This window comes from Pleurodeles waltl, chromosome 4_1 (assembly GCF_031143425.1).
Source record: "Pleurodeles waltl isolate 20211129_DDA chromosome 4_1, aPleWal1.hap1.20221129, whole genome shotgun sequence".
NCBI lineage: Eukaryota > Metazoa > Chordata > Amphibia > Caudata > Salamandridae > Pleurodeles > Pleurodeles waltl.
In genome coordinates this window covers 670,679,324-670,691,566 of record NC_090442.1, presented here as the reverse complement: position 1 = coordinate 670,691,566, position 12,243 = coordinate 670,679,324, and positions in this window count along the sequence as shown.

Sequence of the window (12,243 nt, the reverse complement as noted above, 5' to 3'; positions counted from 1 at the left end):
CACTGTTGCCTGCTGCATGCTACAGAATCTGACCCTGAGATGTCACATCCCATTACTGGATGTAAAGGAGGTGGCAGCTGGACCAGTGGCTGATGATGATGACACAGAAAGTGACGAGGAGGCAAAAGATGAGGATGCAGCTGATTCACCAATACTTCCAATGAGAAACAGGTATGTGTAATTGGTTATGTATGTGACCTGTACTCCTGTCTGCCTTGTGACATAGTGTGTGTCATCAGTGAAGGTGTTAAGTGCAGCTATCCCTGTGGGTGGGTTGGGGGGGGTACCTGTTGGCCATTAGGGCAGGTGTTACTGTTCAAATGTCATTGCTATTTTCAACATGCTGTTGTGTGGAATCACATCTGAAAAGTAATGTCCATTTTGTATGTTCACTGTACTACCATGTCAACTTCAACTGAAGTTCCAAACATAGTGGTGTCATCATTATTGTACTTATCCTCACAGTCCTCACAGACTGTGGAATTTGCCTTTGGTTGAGTTTTGTGAGTTATGAGGGAAAGACCATTGTGTATGGATGTCAAGGAAATGTGGATCTGCCATGGAAATATGTTTTGAGATTCCACTTGCCAAATCACACTAGGGAGTTCGACATTGTACTGCATGTGTGTTGAGTGGCCAACATTTTTATTTATTTATTTTTGCATTTAGGAAACAAGAACTATCAAACAGAGTGAAGTGCCGTTCACATACAATGGTCAGTAAGCATAGTCTGCTAGGAGGCCTCATATGAATAACATCAACGACCAAGCTTCAAGATAATCAAGAGGATAGAGTACTCCTCAATATAAGTGCCAATACTACAAGTTACAAGTGAACAGAGGAAACAGAACCTGGAGGGGGGAAGAGAAAAGGAAAGAAAGGGAAGAGGGGAAAGGAAACAGTGCTGCCATCCTATCGCCCACAAAAGGGGGGTCTATACCTTGCTACCACAGGGAGTAAAACAGCTACAGCTAGATGCTCAAGAGGACATATAAAAAGCTAGTCTTCTCCTTGTGCTCGGGCCACAAGGAAGGCTTCACGGGGGCCCATATATCTCACGGGTGGGACCCTCTGGCATTAACTCCCAATAAATCACCAGCTGCTCCTGGAAGTACGCAGCATCTTTCAGCCATTCGTCACATCAGGGTATCGGCTTCCTTCCCCAACATAGCACCGCCCTACGCTTAGCCAGCAGCAGCAGCATTCCCTCCAACCGTCTGGACGCAGAGGGGATCTCGTCAACGTATCCAAGGAGTGCAACCTCAGGGATGCGCGCCAACACTAGCTCAGTCATCTCTTCAAGCGCATGCAGTACCTCAGACTAGTAACCTGGCAGCGCCACACAGTCCCACGCCTAGTGCAGAAAATCCACCTCCAGGGCAGAATAACATTCACATCTAGCATTCACCCTAAGGCCCATCCTCTTCAATCTACTAGGCGTGTAATACAGATGATGTAGGAAGTTAAAGTGTAAGAGGCGCAACCTATAATTAGGGAAGAGCTCTCACATCTGAGTGCAGCAATATCGCCACTGCTTCTCTGGGATGGAAGCGCCCAGGCCTGCCTCCCAGTGCACTTTAGCTTTGGACTCAGCAAAAGGCTCCATAGTCTGCATACAAACATACAGACTCGTAATGAGTCGTCCGGTTGACGGCGCCGTATATACCAGTTCCAGTGCTCGGCACAGCGGGGGCTCCGTGAAAAGCAGGAGTACCGCACCCGCAACAAGGCCCGGATCCTGAAGAAGAATAATCAATAGAGTGGGGTGTCGCAGAAGGCTCCTAGAGAGCTCTCCAAGTAGACGAACGTTCCCTCCGGGAACCGAGACCTCAAAGTGGCCATATTTAACTCCTGGAGGCGCTCAGGCAGCTGGCCATCCTGCACCAGCATCGAAGGCGCAAACACCTCACGCACCCCAGCCCGCCGTAGTAAGCTCGCCCAGGCCTGTGCTGAGCACGCCACAGTGTCCACACCTCGCCAACAGGGCCTTGGTGGTCAGCCAACCACCCCAGCCAATCTATCAAGCCATACGAGTCATGTTCAGGAGCCAGATGTGGCAAATAACGTATGGGATGCAACCAAAAGTGCACAAAGTGGGCCTGCGCGCAGTAGCAATAAAGTTCGAGATCAAAGGCCGCGAGGCTGCCCTGTTCGAAAGGGAGAGTCAGAGTCTCCCATGAAATTCTGGGCTGCTCTCCCGGCCACGCAAGAGACACAAGTGAGGATCTAAGCCATTTCAGGAAACCAGTTGTGAGAACAAGTGGGAAGTTAACAAAGAGATACAAGAATTTAGGCAGAACCACCAACTTCGCTATTGCAATGCGTCCAGTCAGTGAGAGCGGCAGCGAGCGCCAGACCACCACCTTATCCTTCAACCATGGAACTGCTGCTCCATAATTGGCCAACCACAGCTCCTCCACCTTTCGACTCAGCCAAATACCCAGATAACGCACCAGCACATCTGCCCAACCGAGGGGGTAGGCAGAGCGACTGCAAGGTAGCTTCAGATAAAGGCAGCACCACCGACTTAGACCAGTTAATTGTGATCCCAGAGATCCGGCCGAATTGGACTATTTCATCCAACAAAATGTCGAAGTGCAACTGTGGATCATGGACATATAATGCGACATTGTACGCTTACATAGAAATTAGAATGGGGTGCTGCTGGAACACTAACCCCCTATAATTATGGTGCTGTCTCAGTCGCGCTGCAAGGGGTTCCATTGCTACCGCAAAAAGCAGCAGCGAGGGGGGGCATCCCTGGCGAGTACCCATAGCAATCGGAAAAGAATCCGACAGCATCCAGTTGATTCTCAATCTGGCAGTCGGCTTTGAGTACAGCAGGCTGATTAGTTGGATGAACCTGGGACTAAGCGCTACTCTAGCCATTAAGGCGAACATGTACGGCCAAGCCAGCGAGTCAAACGCCTTTGCGGCATCTAGAAAGACCGCCGCCATGCGATCCTCAGGACCGATCATATGAGAGATAGTGAAAAAGGTATGAAGATTATACAATGTCGAACGTCCTGGCACAAAACCAAACTGGTACGGCAGTACCTAGGATGGGAGCAGGGGCTGCAGGCTGACCGCAATGAGTTTCGCCAGGATCTTATTGTCTATATTTATTTGCTAAAGTGGCCGATAGGAGTCGCATCTACTTGGGTCCTTCCTGGGCTTTAAAATTGTCAGAATGAAAGCCTCCCGCAATGAAACCGGGAGGTACTGCTCTCAAGCGCTTCAGCATAAACCTCAAGGAGGTGCTGCGCTAGGATATCTGCATATTCCTTATAGAAGGCAGGTGTCAAGCCATTCAGTCCTGGGGGCTTATCACTTGGTAAACTATGTATGGCCTGAACCACAACCTCCACCGAGAAAGGGGCATCTAGGTATTGTCTGTGTGAGTTCTCAAGCCAGAGCAGGCTAATCTCCTGAAAATAATTAGCAGCGTCTAGAGCACTCATTACCGGCCGCTCAGCATACAGGTCTGAGTAAAAATCAGACAAGACACGCTTAACCTCCTCAGTACCCATCCGGAGTAGCCCAGCCGAGTCCGTCAATTCCACTATCTAGTTCCCAGCCCACGGCTTGCGAAGCATAGCAGCTCGTATCTTTCCAGCCCTCTCACCCTCACCATATCTCCTCGCTTTCGCCTCCCTACCCAGGAAGCACACCCCACGAAGCGCCGCCTCCTCATACCAAGTCAGCGCCACCCTGAATTCAACCAAAAGGCCATCAGACCAGTCAGAAGCCAGACGTCTTTCCAAGTCAGCAAGTTGAGCCTCCAGGTCTGCCGACTCCTGCCTAAGTGCCCTTAGTACCCCATGTTGCTTAGTGAGATAGATTACATGGATTACGACCCTAAAGGCTTCCCATAATGTGCCCGCAGAGGACACCAAGCCCTGATTAACATCGAAGTAGTCCACAATAGCAGTGCAGATCTCTTCCTGGAAGGCACAGTCTCTCAGCGCCCCACAAGGCAACCGCCACGAAAACTAACGGCAGGGGCCCCCGAGCACAAGCAGCTCCAGCAGAACAAGTGAATGATTCAATAAAGTACAAGGCAAATGCTCAATTAACTTCGTCCAGAGCTCCACATCTCTGGTGCCCAGCCATCTTTCCATTCTGGACCAGCTGCCATGCACGTAGTTAACACACGTGCCCTGCATATCCCCTCTATGTCTTGTACTCCACAGGTCCATCAGAGCGCCCTCAGCCATGATATGTGACAGTGCCCTCACAGCCGCCACATGTTGAGGTCTGGCCCGGCTCTCACGGTCTGCCTCCGGGTCCAAGACCACATTAAAATCACCACCCCATAGTAGTGAGACAGGGCCCAGCAAATCAACCAATCGCCAGATTTTCCCAAAGAATTCAGGGTCGTCAACAGTGGGGCCATAAATGGATAACAGGCAGAACGGCCTATCGTACAAAGTGCCCTTCAGCATGACATAGCGACCCCACGGGTCCACAAGAACCCTGCATATGCGCCATTGCAGTCCCTTTCTGATCAAGATCGCCACATCCCACGCAAAACTCGAGTACACCACCATATGACTCTCACCAAGCCAGCCAGCCTTTACCCTTGCTCTTGTTCCCTCAACCAGGTGAGTCTCCTGCAGCATACATATATCAATCGCAGGGCGCTGCATATAGGCCGACAGCAATGTCATCTTGCATCCATCATTCAACCCCCTGACATTCCAAGTGAGACACCGAACAGCAGTCATGTTTGTATTCGCCATCCCAACAGTCCGCCAAATCGCATATCGTCCCCAGCCGCTATACATAAAGCAACAGCTGTGAAGAAAAGGGGAAGAGGGAGGGGGGTAAGACAGCACTAACAACCCCAACAACAAACATTGCATGTCCCTACCCACACTGCCCCCCCAATCGGGCCAGCCCAGTAAACCCACCCACACCCAATCTCATAGCCCACAGCAGAACAACAAACGTCTGAATTGGACTCATCCAGCAGAGCATCAGCGAGGCCATCCGTGAACCTCCCCAATTGGGGTGGCTGGGCAGGAGCATCAGGATACCATCCAGAGTCCAAGACCGGCCACGTCAGAGCAAGCCCATGTCAAACCTGATCCAACTCCAGCCCACGGTATAGGGGCCACCGTGGTCCCCAACAGCAGAACAGATTCTAATCATTGTTACTGTCAACAGGGGCATCATCACCTGCTCCATCTGCCTGTGCGCAAGCCGCAGGCACTTCTTTCGGGTCCATAAAGAAGTGCAGCTTGCCCCTATGTAGTACACGCAACTTGGCAGGGTAAATGAGAAAGAACTTGGCGTCCGTCTGACTCAAGGTGCGCTTGACCGGGAGGAACGCTCTGCAGGCAGCCTGCACCCCGGGGGTATAGTCCTAAAAATGTTGAGCTTGTTGTTATTATATATCACTGGTCGATGCTCCCGGGCCAGCTGAGGTATTGTGTCCCTGTCCCGGTAGTTCAATAAACGCATAATGATTGGTTGTGCCGATGTTCCAGGCAGGGGCCACTAGCCAAGCAACCGGTGAGCCCGCTCCACCACCAGCACCTGAGAGAGCTTGCCAGGCAAAAGTGTTGTAAGCATAGTTTCCACATAATCTTCCATCCGTCCCATGGCCATCATCTCCGGCAGACCCAAAATGCGAATGTTATTATGGCGGGACCGGGCCTCGAGATCCTCGTTCTTATTGCGGAAAACCTCTAACATGCGTTCCATCTGCAGTAGCTTCTCTCCATCACTGCAGCGGCTATCTTCCAAATCCGATGTGCGAGACTCCACATGTTCGAGACAGGTGGCATGGCCATCCACCCTCTACTTCAGGCGTTCCATTTGCTCAGTCAGATGGTGTAGCTCCCCATCTATGCTAGCCAGGCTGTGGTTAAGGTCTACAAACATAGCTTTCACGGAGGGCGATTGAGTGTCCTCCTCCTGGGGTAGGTCGTCCGATGACCTGCCAGCATGGCTGCTTTTCTTTTTGCCCTCAAACGTAAGTTTGGGCTGCCTCTGATCTGCCTTCCCCATCATAGACAGGACTCACCACTCCCCTCAGGTACGCACTGTGTAACTCTCCAACACAGGCAACCACCCGGGCCAAAGGGAGGATAGGGACTCCGCCAACCTCCCAGCGAGGCCGAGGGTGGACTGTCACTTGCACCTGCAGCCCCCAGGCAGAGCCAACACGCCTTTCCAATAGTAAATGGGCCCCGGCCGGCAGCCCCAGTCCATTCCAACAATAGGTGCCGTCCTTTGGCCCCCACAGCAATCACCACCGCAGAAGTTTGAAGCTGCGGGCCTGACCAGCACCACCGAGGGGCCCCGTCAGGAAGCCAACAGCAGGAGCACCAAACAGCCACCAGGCCACGCCCCAGAAGCCAGTGGGGCCGCCGACCAACCGCGGCCCCCTAGTGCCAAGGTTCCGGAGCGTCTTCAGGGCACCAACGGGCCCCCCCCAGAGGAAACTAGTTGCGGCCCGTCTGGTCCGCGCAACGGAGCTACAGCCCAGCCCCGCCCACCCAGGCTGCCGGCACTTCAGCACAAGCACTCAGTGACGTCCTCACCCCAAGGCTCATGCGGCACAGCGAGAAAGCTGAGGAGCCCCCAAGCGCCAGGGGAGGGGGGCACAATTCGGCAACACTGCCCGCGGGAGCGCCGCAAACCAAGGCCGCGTCCGCGCAAAACCAGCGAGACGGGTGCCAGGCCCAGCGCTGCCTCTGCTCTCTGCGCACCAACTGCCGCCCCTACCAGTGAGTCAGTATTGCCTCCGGCCCCCGCTGCATCCAGCAGCCCCTCATCTTGGGGGAGCTCTTCAGGCAGCGCTGGGCAGCTGGTCCCAGCAGGAGAAATGGCAAATGTAGGCTCCTGCCCTGCAGAGCCTTACAAGGTAGCGCCCATTTGCAGGACGGCCAAGCCACGCCCCCTCTGAGTGGCCAACATTGATTCCTATCTTGGTGGCTGTCCCTGTCTTGGTCTATTTGCAGGCCATTTGTGTGGTGCAACTCTGGTTCCTGCCTTGCCTGGTGGCTCCCATGACACAAATATCCAGAAGATGCATGCTCTACTATCATCGTTTTGCAGGTCAGGGGGTTGACTGTTATGACATGTTGTACAACAGAAAAACGTACTTGTTAAAATAAAGACACGTAGGCAGTAGCCATGCTCAAAGGTGCTTAATGTGATTCACAAGTACAATGGGTGATGAGTGGGGTCATGGTGGGTGAAATCATCAGAGTAGTTGTCCGAGCTGTAGGTAGTCCAGGTCTAGTATCCAAGGGGCCATTGGAAAATGGAGACATGACAGTGGACAGTCAGCAGGGTGTGTCAGTGGCACACAAGGGAGAGTGTTCAGAAGAGGGTCACTACCTGGCAGTGGTTTCGGTCTTAGCATCAGGTCCTGCAGGATGTCTGGATGGTCAACCTCGCTTGCGTGTGGGTTCCTCAGCTACAGAGGGAGGGGTGCTGGTGGTCTGCTGGTCCTCTGACAGGACCTCCAGTCCACTAGCTGACGCACAAGTGGAGGCCTCAGATGGAATATGGCTAGTAGAAGAGGCCTGCTGGTCAGTGGAGGATGCATGCAGGATGGTGGTGAATTCCTTAAGCACCCCTGCAATGGAGGCCATGGTGGCATTGAGGGTCTGCCACTGCTGCATGGCCTCCTGGTGGTTTTCTCTCTGCAGCCTCTGGTTCTCCTGGAGGGTTGCGAGGATCTGGCTCATCTTGTCCTGGGATTGTTGGTAGGCTCCCAGGACTTGGGAAATGGCCTCCTGGCCAGCCATTTTCTTTGGTTGCTGCATCCCTTGGGCCACAGGTGCCTTCCCACTGCCCCTGGCCCCTTTTGCCCCTGGCACAGTGTTCCCACTCCCAGTTACACCAGGAACTTCATTGTCTTGGGTGTGTGGGTGTGACTTTGGTCCCTGTACTGTGGGGCACATTGCTGATTGAGCAGTCCTTGGGACACAGGTATGGGGACAAAGGGTTGGCTGTGGTGTTGTAGCCACTGCGGTGGGGGACTCCGATGTGTCCAGGGTGGGGCTGGTGGTGGTGGACTGACCAGTTGTCCCAGATGGGCCAGACAAGTCATCAGTGTCCAGACATTCACTGGGGCCTTCATCCTGGGGAGAGCTGTCGGTCTCTGGCATCCTCTGCAGGGTGGCAGTGGCAGGGGTACCTGTGGAGGGAAAGGGAGAGAGTTACATTGTGGGATGTACTTCGTCTGATGTATGGAGTAGCTTGACTTGCTTCTCAGTGATGGCAATGACAGATGCAGCACTGCTGACCTTGTTTGTGGGTGACGGGCTGTGACATTGTTTCCATGTTCCATTGAGGGTAAAGGATGGTGGATGGCATTGCTGTCATTGCCATGTAGTAGTGTGCAGTTGAAGCATTCCATTGGTTTTGCATGTCCTATGTTTTTCCGTGCTGGTGTTCCACTGTGAAGTGGGACTGTCATCTTTTGATGTGGAGGGAGTGATGCTTTGTAGGAGTTGTGGTGCTTGGCATTGTGATTGGTATCCATGCACTAGGGAGGGACTGTATTGGGATGATGGGAGTCGGGTGGCGTGGCATGTAGGGGAGGGGCGTGTGGTGATTGGGGGGTGCAGAAGTGAGAGATGGGATGGATTGGGGAGTGATAGGGTGGTGGGGACGCATGCTGTCCAGGAGTGGTTGGTGCCTGGGGAGTGTTGTTGACTTACCAGAGTCGGTCCTCCGATGATTCCAGTCAGGCCCTCAGAATGCAGGATGCAGTATGTCCAAGACCTTCTCCTCCCATGATGTGAACTCAGGGGGAGGAGGTGGGGGCCCACCACCAGTCTTGTTAATGGCAATCTGATGATGTAATACTATGGAACGCACCTTCCCCCTAAGGTCGTTCCATCTCTTCCTTATGTCCTCCCTTGTGCATGGATGGGTGCCCACTGAGTTGACCCTGTCAGCGATCCTCCGCCATAACTCCATTTTCCTAGAAATGGAAACAGTTGTGGCTCTACCCTGACGATTTCATCAACCATGACCCTCAACTCTTTTATCAGTCAAGCATAGGTGCTTTTGGGGGGACATGGTGGTAGTGTAGCGGTTTGGGGAGGTCTTGTGAGCAAGGGTGTGGTGTTTGGGGATTGATGGTGGGTTTGGGTGATTATTTAGGTGTGCAGGTGTATTGTGGTATTTGTGTGCATTTGTGATGTGTGTGTTCTGTACTGTGTGAGATGTGTATGTGTGCCTATAGTGCTGAAATTCTAAATATGTGTATTTCTGTGCTGTTGGTATCTCTGTTATAGTTGTTGCAAAGGATTTTGGGTTGTGAGGGGTTGTGTTTTATAGTGGTGGGTGTGGGTATGTGTAGTGTGGGCATGTGTGTCAGGTGTGGGCTATTCATCCTGTCCAATGTGGTGTCCGGTTCTGGTTGTGGTGATCATTTGTGTGTAGTGGTTCACACTGCCAATGGTTTTCCACCATGCAAAGACCGTTGTGGGTCGAAATATGGAGGGCGGGGTGTTGTCGGCATGGTGGGGCTGGAGTGGGTCCATCTTTCTCCCACCCTCAATCAGACTGGCGGTGTCAGATTTGTGGTTGTATTTAGGCAGTCTTCAGTTTGTGACTCGTTATACGGCAATCATGATACCGCCATCACTAGTGGTCTTTTGGCGGCAGCCAGCGCGGCGGTATTGCCACTAGAAGGCCAAACTCGTAATGAGGGCCACAATCTCCTGTATTGTTTTGCAATTGTTTTCTACTCTCAACTCTCTAATATCTAAATCTAATCTAATATCTTGGTCGGGCAGAATACATTCTCTTACGATGATGTTGCTTCCTGTAATTCTTTTTTTATTTATCAAATAAACATCCCCTGTCATTATTTTAAAATTATCAATTCATTACTATCTACATTGTTATGGAATAGTAAAAAACCTCGAAAGTCCCTTCAAAAACTAATGAAACCTAAACTTCTAGGAGGAGTTAACATCCCAGATTTTTGCTCATATCAAATGGCCTTTTCCCTCAAGCAAGCTTCTTTTTTATTAAACAAGGATGATTCTATTACATTACCATTATGGGTTGATGTTGAAAGATCATTTTTTGATCCCTTTTCATCCCTAAATGTTTTAACTCTATTACAGAAACCAGCTTTCATCTCTTTTCCTATCTTGAAAAATTCCGGTAGAATTTTACAGCCTGTTCATGCTTCTGATAATGAAAGTAAAGATCAGTTTCTTACCTCATCAATTTGGTATAACAAAAATATCAAGATTAATAATAGAACTATTTTTTGGAAAACATGGCATATAAAAGATTTAAAATGGGTGCATCAATTATTTGAAAATGGGATTCCTCTTTCTTTTATATAAACTCAACATCAATTTTCCTTTCAATCCTCATTTGCCAGAAAATATGCTACTTTAATAACTATTGTGCGTAAATCATATCAAGATTTTCCTGCTCAACATGAATCTACTGTTCATTCTTCTCAAATAAAAATTCTCTTATTAAATTTCCGATCAGCTTCCCATATTTATCATGTTCTTACTGTCGCTCCTGAAGAAAGATCCAAATCTACACTAGAATTGCAGTGGGAAAAAAGATTTAGATTCTTCTTCTCCAATCTTTTTATTGAATAAAGTTTGGATTAAAATACGAAAATCCTCAAGAGCAGCCAACGCAATTCAAACTTAGTTTTTTGTGTATAATAGATTATTAATGACTCCATTGTCATTACACAAAATTAACTCTGCTTCTCCTTCCTCTTGTTGGTTCTGCAATATGCCATTCTCAGATCTTAAACATCCGTTATTTGAGACTCCTTTAATTTATCAATTTTGGGTTAAAGTTTGGAATCAAATAAATATTATATTTAATACTCAAATCACTTTTAATTTCACAAATACATTTTTGGGAAGTCTTGTGGAGGAATGGTATCCTTATCAGAAAATAAATATCCCAATTTTAGATTTATTATTAGCAGCTGCTTTTCAATAAATTACTAAATTTTGGAAACACTCTTCAAAAGTATCTTTTCAGGCTTGGTGGTATGGTGTTTGCTATAACCATAGACTGGATAGAGCTTATGTATCCCCTTTATCCCTTGCAATTAAAAGAGACATGCTATGGATACCCATTACAAATTTCCTAAACTCTTTAACTTACTCTACATGTACTCTCTTTCTTAGAAATAAAGAGGTTTCTAAACCTCCATGAATTGTTTTCTGTTACATCTATTGTTCTTACAAATACATTTAATAATCTAATATATACATGTGTCTATATGTGTGTTTAAAATTAATGATATTATTAATATATAAGTTGTGTTCTTAGAAATAATTTTCTCTTATAGCCACATTTCTATCGTTTTATTATTGTATTACTTATTAATACATTTTCCTTTAAAACTTAAGAGGGAATGAATGATACGAAAATACCGAGCTATAAAAACGTGAGACAGCGTGACTGAATGGAGAAAGTAAAATCCAAAAGTACCCATCCACGTGTCAGAATGTATGAATCGTGAGAGCACTCCAGAAGGCATACTCGAATTAAGGTAGCCAAACCCAAACACCCTACGGAGGGCAAACCAAAATCTCTTACCAGATCAGTACTTCATTATATGTCATTCTCAGTTGAAGGTCAGGCACACCATTGGTTTAAATGAAAAATATTATTATGACCATTCATAACAAGGCAGTCTCCAAAACACTATCTAATTATAATTATGTGTGGACAAACACTTACCCAAGTAGTTGTAAGTAGCTGTATGTGTACAACAAGTCTTTCCCAAACTGCCAATATGTAATCCAGTTCGTACCTAAAGAGTAAAAGGCTAATTAATCTACAATGTAATCTTGCCATTGTTCAAGAACTACAGCTATCTTGTTACAGTAATCCATGGTATACAGCAACCCCTCAAGTAAAGTGGCCCAATCCAAATATTGTAATCAGCTTATTGGCCATTTGTAAGTAAATCACCAGTCCTCAAATATTCAACATACATTCACAATACTGAAAACTAAACAGACCTCATCACTTGAACACTGTCCGCTCCAAACTTATCTAAAGCCTGTCATGTACAGCTGATAAGGTAAAAGCACAGTATCAGAACAGGCTATAATGCAATCATTCAGATCCATCATCCAAGCCATAATTCATCTCCAGGGCACTTGTATCTCCCTAATTCACAGAAATGGAGCATAATTATTCACTCATAAAGTATAGAATCCGCTGTTGTCACTGGCACCTGCACCCAAAACCTATTTGTCACATTTT